This window comes from Delphinus delphis, chromosome X (genome assembly GCF_949987515.2).
Source record: "Delphinus delphis chromosome X, mDelDel1.2, whole genome shotgun sequence".
NCBI classification, from domain to species: domain Eukaryota; kingdom Metazoa; phylum Chordata; class Mammalia; order Artiodactyla; family Delphinidae; genus Delphinus; species Delphinus delphis.
In genome coordinates this window covers 63,221,651-63,231,726 of record NC_082704.1, presented here as the reverse complement: position 1 = coordinate 63,231,726, position 10,076 = coordinate 63,221,651, and the positions used below count along the sequence as shown (strand labels likewise).

The 10,076-nt window shown below is 41.7% G+C and overlaps 1 pseudogene; it reads right to left on the bottom strand.

Annotated features, from left to right (window-relative positions):
* Positions 1 to 3,367: 3,367 nt before the first annotated feature.
* On the bottom strand, positions 3,368 to 3,919 carry LOC132418356 (guided entry of tail-anchored proteins factor 1 pseudogene; annotated as a pseudogene).
* Positions 3,920 to 10,076: the final 6,157 nt, after the last annotated feature.

The following is a 10,076-nucleotide window of genomic DNA, read 5'->3' as shown; positions in this document are numbered from 1 at the left end:
GGGAGACCTGGGTTGTTTCCCTCAAAGGATACAGCTCAGATTTGACGGTACTTCAAGCTTTGTAGAGTACTAAAAGATCTCATTTCATTGCTTACCATCCCCTGACATGCCCAACCTAATCTCTATAATCTAAAGTACCTGTGGATGCCCAAGGCCCAAGCCAGCAGCTTTTTAGGGTTAGAAAGAAGATTGGCATCAGTGAGTTGCAGTGATGAAAGGAAAGGGGACCGGAGAGAACGTGAAGTAGCAGAACCGGTTTCCTTGCTAGCCTCTGCACAGTACTGCCACCTGGTGGTTATTTAATAAACCACAATATCTCTTCCTCCCATAGTCTTGTCCTAAAGTACAGCCTTAGTGTTAACGGAGAGAACGTGGTGATGCACTGTATTCGTTTCTGGTGACTACTGTAACAAATTACTACAAAGATGGTGACAACAGAAATTTATTCTCTCATAGTTCTGGAGGCTAGAAGTCCAAACTCAAGGTGTGGGTGAGGCCATGATCCCTCTAGAAGTTCTAGGGGAGAATCTGTTCTTTGCCTTTTCCAGCTTCTGTTGGTTGCTGGCCGCTGTTCCTGAGCTTGTGGCTGCATCACTCGAATCTCTGCCTGCCTCTTCACATGGTCTTCTCCTGTTCTGTGTGCCTGATCTTCCTTTGCCTCTCTCTTAAAGGGACACTTGTAATGGCATTTAGGGCCCACTTGGAAAATCAAGAATTTTCTCTTCATTTTAAGATGCTTAATTCAATGGACATCTGCAAAGACTCTTTTCCAAATAGGGCAGCATAGACAAGTTCCAGGCATTTGATGTGAATATCTTTTGGGGACCATTTTTTGGCCTAACACATTTATTCTTTATAATCATTTATTATACATTGTTGGTAATGAATATATAAAATCGATTGGGACTTCCCTGGTGGCGCAGCAGTTAAGATTCCACCTGCCAATGCAGGGGACACAGGTTCAAGCCCTGGTCCGGGAAGATCCCACATGCCGCCGAGCAACTAAGCCCGTGTGCCACAACTACTGAGCCTGCGATCTAGGGCCCGCGAGCCACAACTACTAAGCCCGAGTGCCACAGCTACTGAAGCCCATGTGCCTAGAGCTCGTGCTCTGCAACAAGAGAAGCCCCCGCTCGCCACAACTAGAGAAAGCCCACGCGCAGCAACGAAGACCCAACGTTTCTTTGGTTTAATAAAAACAAAATTATTTAAAAAAAAAAAGATTGATCTGCTGGCCAGGGCAGGCCAAGAGGATAGGATGCAGGATATAAAGTTTTGAATTTGGGTGTGGGGATGAGATAAGGAGGGAAAAATCTAGAGTGTCAACTTTTCTAGGGAAGGCCAGCTTGGGTGGGACAGCTCAGTGAGAGACCCTGGGTGGCTGGGAAGCAGCACAGAGGACTCTGGGCACATGGTGTGGAGGAGAGAGTATAGAAAGGGCAAGAAAGGGGTGGTGAGCTAAGATTTAACTTTTGTTTGTTTTTAATAAACTGAATGTGAGTGGTCCTAACCCTTAAAATCCTCTATATGTATAAGGAAATGGGCACTCTCAAACACTGCTGGTGAGACTGGTGGAGTTGGTAAAATCCTTTTGGAGAACAATTCTACATATATATCATGTACCTCCATCCAGTAATTCTAAGAAGTCTAGAACTCTATTTTAAGGAAATGATCAGAATACAGGAAGATTTATGCACAAAGACATTCCTTATGTCCTTTTTTTATGGTGCTCTTGAGTGTTTGTAAACAACTCAAATGTCTACCTTTAGAAAGTAATAGTTGAGTGAATTATGGTTCATCTATATGATGAAATATTTTATAGTCATAAAAGTATGTTTATGAAAAGTATACCATAACATGAAAAATGCTTTTATGTGAGATGTTAAGCAAAATAAGTAGGAATTATGAATACATACATACATACTTTACACAAATATTAATTCTAAATTGATTCAAGATTTAAAAAAATATGTATATGTCACCTCTTTATATGTATATATACATATTGAACTCTCAGAAATTGTGCATAAATATTTAGGTGACATAACCACCTCTTAAAAAGCACAAACAGGGACTTCCCTGGTGGTACAGTGGTTGAGAATCCACCTGCCAATGCAGGGGACATGGGTTTAAGCCCTGGTCCAGGAAGATCCCACATGACGTGGAGCAACTAAGTCTGTGCACCATGACTACTGAGCCTGCGCTCTAGAGCCCGCGAGCCACAACTACTGAAGCCCGCACGCCTAGAGCCCGTGCTCCGCAACGAGAAGCCACCGCAGTGAGAAGCATGCACAATGCAACGAAGAGTAGCCCCCACTTGCTGCAACTAGAGAAAGCCCGCGTGCAGCAACAAAGACCCGATGCAGCCAAAAGTAAGTAAATAAAATAAAATAAAGTTATTTATAAAAAAACACAAACATCATATCGTTTATTTTTGTATTCATCTAGCTCAGTAAAATCTTGCCTCCTGAAGCTAAATATTTTTCCCTCTATGTTTATTTCAACTTTTGTTCCCAAGCAGTTAGGCTTAAAAATTTGTAGATGTATACAGTGTATCTGTGATACATGCTGAATTACTACAGGAACTGCAGCTATAAGTTGAACAAATATGGGTGAATGGGCTTGGTCCTAAAGGATGTAAGGGACTTTGACAGAACCAAATAGAGTGCCAGCACTGCCACTGGTCTTGGAGCTCATGGTACTTGGATTTTAGCACTGATACAGAAGAGACTTCTTAACAGAACTTTTTTGTTCATCAATCTAAAGTATTTAAAGTCAATTCATGGTGGAAATCTAATTAAAGGTCAATATAGAAAAATGTTCTTATACTGATATTTTAAAATATGGAGATACCTCAGAATAAGCAATAGTGATAGAGTTAACCAAGTACTTCCTGACCTTAAACAAATACAAATATATATATATATTTTCCTTAATAAAGAAACTTATTAAGCTGCCCTCTCAGCACAGCCAGCAGCACGTCAGTCTCCTCTCTGAAGAAATTTATTGATATGGGAAAATGCTTACATAATAAGAGGGGTAAAAAATTGTATGTGCCAGATAACCTTAACCATACAAAAATAAATAGAAAAAAAGACTGGAAAAAATATACCACAATGTTAAGAGGGGTTATCCATAGCTACTGAGTCTTTTTAAAAGTTTTTTCTTATATTTCTAATCATTCTACGATGACATGTACTAATTTTAAAACCCAAAAGAAATTCTTTCAGAAGTGAAAGAATGGCCGATAGCAGGAAATGCTGCAGAGGGGCTAAGCATAGTGTGAATTGAAAAGGAGTCACAGAATTTGGGAACCAGAGGTGGTGTTTCAATAAATGGGGTATCAGACCCAGGTATTGGGCTTGGATTACTGAGGCAGGCTTGGGTTGAACTGTAGCCCTGCTACTTCACATTTCGGTGACACTGGACACGTAAGTTCTCTAGGCGTCAGTTCCTTTGCTGCAAGCCCTGCTACTCCAGTGGGAAATGCTACCAGGCGTTCTAGTGGAGTTATCCATCTACTCGGCACCACGGTCACAGGGACAGAGTAGTATGTCCAAATGAGTGTGACCATCAGGGCAGCTTGCAATATGTAGAAAGCAACACTTATAACCCATTTTATCTTAGGCAACTGAGCTGTCCGTGCTTTCACGTGAGTTTTGAGCTTATCAGTCATCTTGTTGATCTTTCTCTCCAGCCTGGCGTATCTGGCAAACTCGTCCATCACGTTGACGGTGGAGAGCTCCTGCTTCATACCCTGGATCTCTGCTCGCATCTGAGACTCCTGCTCCACGTCCTTCTGCAGCACCCTGGACGTGAAGGAGGAGAAGGACGGGAGGAGGATCCTGAGTACATTGCACCCAAACACGAAGCTGAGCACCAGCAGCCAAGCCCAGCAGTCAGCCTCTGCCGCGCTCATCTCGGAGGCTCACGGCGGCGCCAGCTCGGCTAAAACAGCTCCACCTGGGACCAAGCTGATGGCCGCGCGTGCGCAGTGAGCCCAGCGCCCCGCAGAGGCGCGCCGCCGCGCCTGCGCACTGTCTATTAATACTTAATAGTAATAATTATTACTTACATAATACTTAGATTTAGAACTCCCATACCCATTCCTGTCCCCATCTACCCCACTCTTTCCACTCTCATAGCTAACCATTTTATTAGTTTCTGATATATCCTTTCAGTGTTTCTTTATACAGATACAAGCAAAAATAAATATATATTTTCATTTCTCCCCTTTCTTATACAAAAGGTAGCATAGTACTTATACACTATTTTGCATCTGGCTTTCTTCACCTAAGTACATCCTGAAAATACAGAGCTTTCTCATTCTTTCTTACAACTTCATATAGTATAACATTCAATTATATACTATAGTTTAAAAAATCTAATCCCTTATTGGTAGACACAAGTTTTTTTCCTGTCTTTTGCTATTACAAACAATGATAAAATGTACATACATTATCCATAAAGTGCAGATATGTCCTTATCGTGAATAAATTTGCAGAAATGAAAATGTTGGCTCAAAGGGTAAATTCATTAAATCTTCATTCCACTTAGAGTTTTAACCTGCTGTATGGTGTGAGGAAGAGATGGAACTTTATCTTTTTCTATAGTATAGATACCTGGTTGTGTCAACACTATTCATGTAAAAAATAAAGTCCATCTTTACCCCACTGATTTGATTTTGTACTAATTTTCTGTATGTATTTGGTTCTATGATGGACTTTCTCTTTTGTCCCATTGGTCTGTCTACTCATGTTCCAGTGACTCGGTGTGTACTTCTAAAATTTTGCTAGTTTAGCTCTGCATGGTTTTATTAAGGAGGGTGCAGGTACTATAAGAAAAAGACCCAAGATTGTACACAAGTAGTTTAACAAGATAGAAGTTGGTTTCTCTTTTAGGTTAACAGAGTAGAGGTAAGTGGTCCAGGGCTGGTAAAGAAGCTCTGCCATGTCTGGGTCCAAGGTGGCTGCTTAATCTTTTGGCATCTCTTAGCCAGCAGATGGGGAAAAGGGCCAAAGGAAAGCATGAACTTTCCCTTTCAGTGTCACAATGTGGAAATGGCTCACAATGATTTCCAGAACTTGGTCACTTGGCCACTCCAAGCCACAAGGGAGATGGGGAAATGTAGTCTCTTGCTGGATAGCCATCTACCTGGCTACAACTTAGGAGTTCTATTAGATAATAGGGGGAAATGGTCTTTACTACAATGGTGGCCTGATGCAAAGGACTCCAATGTTGAAGGTACTGGTGTTAGGGGAAGCACTGAATGAAACTGGCCAGCACCACACTAACCATTTGCATGAGTTATTTTATGACAGGAGGTCCTGATAAGGAACACGGAACTAACAAGCCACCACCAACCAGAAGAATTCGGGAAAGGTCAAAAGGAGACGCCAGTCCATATGTCCTACCAACCTCCCAGAATCCTCCTCGCTGGAATCCATCTTGGCTGAGTGATGCGCGCACTACCAGGAAGGACCCTGAGTCAGAACAATTGGCCAGAGACAATCCAGAAACTAATCCCATTACCATAAAACCCGAGACTGTGAGCCACAAGGCAGAGCAGTCCTCCTGGGTTCCCTTACCCTGCTGCTCTCCGCCCGGGTGCCCCTACCCAATAAAGTCTCTTGCATGGTCAGCACGTGCCGCCTTGGACAATTCATTTCCAAGTGTTAGACAAGAGCTCACTCTTGGGCCCTGGAAGGGGTCCCCCTCCCTGCAACAGTGAGGCACTGTAACCTGAAGAATGGCATAAACTCTTCTCTCCAGGGGACTAATGCAAAGGTGTCTAGGGTTCATATAGGCTTTACCTTCCTGCCCTCACAATTTTGGTGTTTTTTCCCCTCAGAATCATATTTATTGTTTGTTAGAGCTCCTCTCTCTCTGTCTCTGTCTCTCTCTCTGTCTCTCTCTCTCTGTATGTGTTCTCATATGTGTGTGGGTTTTTTTTTCCTTTTACTTGTTCTTTTCTCATTGCTTTACTCACATGTCCTTGGAGATATCAATCTTTTTCTGAGGCAACTCTTGGGGCTTGTTAATGAATTAATTGGCAAAAAAAAGCCTCCCAGAGAACAAAAACAAGAACCTGTTTATACCTCTGAACTTCCTACATCCCTTTCCTTGTTATCCCACTTGAATGTGATAAAGAATGGATAGCTTAAGCGGCCCAAATAAGTGACCTTTTACATTTGCAGAAGATGAAGTTTGCATATGAAATGAGATCTGGGTTATAGAGACTGCTAAGCTAAAGGATAGGGATAAAGCCAAAAAGAAAAGATCCTAAAGCCTTAGGGAGACCATATTAACTAAACTGGAATGCTTTAGAGAGTGAAAGGAGGCACTAAAGCAATTCAGTATATATGAAATATTTACCTACTGATCAACAAATTGGCTTTATTATATTGGTAGGCTATAAAACAGTTCTGTTAAAAACTAATTTCAAAAATAAAATTCTTTCTAAAAATAAAAACAACATATATCACTGTACATTAAAGCAAAAAACACTTATATTGATTATCTGAACATTAAAAAATAACACAAGCAGAATTTTTTGGTATATATTCACATACCTTAATCAGTTTCTTAGCCACACCTGTCTCTAACAGCACGTTACCAATATTTTTCTGAAAACGTATTTTTTTCCAGTATGGTCGTAATGTTTTAAATCTTTTCATAAAATTGCCTGCAATTTGTTTCACAGTTGCATTTTATGGTTAATAAATTTGAAATTGCAAACATCTTCAATTGATTCTTCTCATCACAATGTTTTTAACTGAGAAAACACCCTCTACAGGAGAAGAAAAAAATTCTACTAAATGGAAAACATTCTCAATACTAATATTTTTATTAGAAAGTATATATACTTCAGCTCAAATATATTCACAGGTTCTGTCTTTTTGCCTCCATTCAGAGTACCTCTCCTTGACTAACATTTTTATAAGACAAAATGTTGTCCATTAAGTTATCTCTACTTTTTTTTTTTTTTTTTTTTTTTTTTTTTTTTGCGGTACACGGGCCTCTCACTGCTGTGGCCTCTCCCGTTGTGGAGCACAGGCTCCGGACGCACAGGCCCAGCGGCCATGGCTCACGGGCTCAGCCACTCCATGGCATGTGGGACCTTCCCGGACCAGGGCATGAACCCGTGTCCCCTGCATCGGCAGGCGAACTCTCAACCACTGCGCCACCAGGGAAGCCCTATCTCTACTTTTAATTCCTTTGACTGTTTTGACAAATTTAGATACTGCAAAATTTTAGGATGTGTCAACTTCATTCCATTCTGGAGCAGAATATCAAGTTACCTAATTAAAAATAGAATCCCCATCAAAAGATTTTCTCTACAACTTGAGATATCTCTAAGAACAGTTTGATATAATTTCAAAATCAAATGTTGTACACCATGAAGGCTTCTCATTCTCCAGTCTTCCTTGACTCTTTCTACAAGTGTATGTATTAGCTCTTGGTGTCATAGGTTGGTATATTAGTTTTCTATTGCTGTGTAACAAATTCAACAGTTTAAAGCAACACCCATTTATTTTCTCAGTTTCTGTAAGTCAGGAGCCTGGGCTCATCTTGGCTGGGTAATCTGCTCAAAGTCTCACCAGACTACAATCTAGGTGTTGGCCAGGGTGACAGTCTCATCAGAGGTTCAGCTAAGGAAAGATCCACTTTTCTCAGAATGTTGGCAGACTTCATCTCCTTACAGCTGTAGGACTGAGGTTCTTGTTTTCTTGCTAGCTATTTACCAACGGCTGCTCTCAGCTCCTAGAGGCCACCCATTGTTCCTTTCCATGTGGCCCTCTCCATAGTCCCTTTCACAATATGGCAGTTTACTTCAAAGCCAGCAAGGGAGTCTCTTTAGTGCATGCCAGCAAGAGGGAGTCTTATATCTACATTGTAATCTAATCATAGGAGTGACATGCCATCATCCTCATCATATTCCATCAGTTAGAAGCAAGTCGCAGGCCCCACTCACTCAAGGGGAAAGGGTCATACAAAGATGTGAATACCAGAAGGTGAAGATCATGGGAGTCATCTTTGAATTTTTCCCAAGGTTCCCTGGGAAACAGACTCTGAGTTTGAGATTTGTGTGCAGGTGGATTATTGGGGGCTGCTTTTGGGAACAACACCTGTAAAGGAGTAAGGAAATCAGGATTGGATAGAGAGGGAGAAGCTGCAAAGAGGTCGCAACCAATCTCACAGACTGAGATGGTCCTTCAGAAATGTCCTGAAATGAAGCAAAGAAACTAGGCCTTTGTGACCTTCATTGAGCAATCACTGCATGTAGGCTGCCCCTGAGAAGGGGGCATGACCTTAGGCAAGGCAGCTCCCTTCAACACAGGACAATTTCTGAGGAGGTACTCAGTGTGAGCAGTCAGCAACCAATATTCCCAGCAGCTAGAAATGAGTGCCTTAGTTCTGAAGAGGGGGTTCTGAGTGAAATGTCACATCGCCATTACACTTGGTTAACCATAAAATCTCCTTAATTAGTACATATATTTCCCAACTACTATGAATAAAATTTAGTTGAATTTATAACAACAAAAGTGTTCTAAGGGCTCGGAACTGTATTGGCAGGTGAGTCAATGAGGGAGGGGCTACTCAGAAAAAAGTGGTGGTTTTGATATATAATGTCAAGGGTGGGTGAAGGGGATAGAATTTGGTGGATGAGAGCTCTTTCATGCCTTTAAATAGCATGCAAAATATCATGCGGGGCCAGGCTAACACATTAAATCCCCAAAGTCAAACATATATTTCAGTAAAATATAATAGAATAAGAGCAAAAGCAGGTTGAACTTTATTTTTTTCCGACAATTTAATTCCACTGCTGCTTTCGAATTTTTTTTAATGAATTAATTTATTTTTGGCTGCATTGGGTCTTCATTGCTGCGTGCGGGCTTTCTCTAGTTGTGGTGAGTGGGGGCTACTCTTCGTTGCAGTGCACAGGCTTCTCATTGCGGTGGCTTCTCTTGTTGTGGAGCAGGGGCTCTAGGTGCGCGGGCTCAGTAGTTGTGGCTCACGGGCTCTAGAGCACAGGCTCAGTAGTTGTAGTGCACGGGCTTAGTTCCTCCGCGGCATGTGGGATCTTCCCAGACCAGGGATCGAACCCGTGTCCCCTGCATTGGCGGGCGGATTCTCAACCACTGTGCCATCAGGGAAGCCCCTGAATTTTTAAAATATTTATTTATTTATTTTGACTGCACATGGTCTTAGTTGTGGCATGCAGGATCTTTAGTTATGGCATGCAGACTTCTTTAGTTGTGGCATGCGAACTCTTAGTTGCAGCATGCATGCGGGATCTAGTTCCCCGACCAGGGATTGAACCCAGGCCCCCTGCATTGGGAGTGCAGAGTCTTACCCACAGGACAACCAGGGAAGTCCCAGGATGAACTTTAATAGGGGGAAAAAATCTAAAGTCCTCTCTCTAAGTTTAGAAATTACTTGTATAAATGATGCAAAGGGTTGCCATGTCCTAAAAGCAGTTCATGTGAAAAATATCTGAGAGGTTTAATTTACCACAGCTTTAGCTCTATGGCATGACTGAGAAAAATGATAATGCAACCTTAAGTTGAGTTAATAGAAGTCTACGTTATTGTAAATAACAGTTCTAGTGTACCCTGTGCTAACCAGACCTCATCTGTGCCCAGTTAAAGGCAAAGTTTTTTATAACACACATGTAGAAAAGTGCATGAATCACAACTATACAGCTCAATGAATTTTCACAAGGTTAACATACCCATATAACCGGTAGAGTGACCAACTGTTCCAACTTCCCTAGGGGTGTCCCGGTTTTAGCACTGGAAGACTTGCATCTTGGGAAACTCCTCTGTTCTGGACAAACTAGATGGTTGTTACCCTAACCCATCCAGATTAAGACATAGAACATTATCAGCACCCTAGAAGCCCTCATATGGATCGTCAGTCACTACCCACTCTTCTTCCCCAAAGGAAACCACTATCCTGACTTCTAACACCATAGATTATTTTGAGGTGCTCTATTTTAATATGAGTACTACAAACTAAAGAGCAGAGGTTAAAACCTCATAGCTCATGGGCTGAATCTAGCTGATAGATGT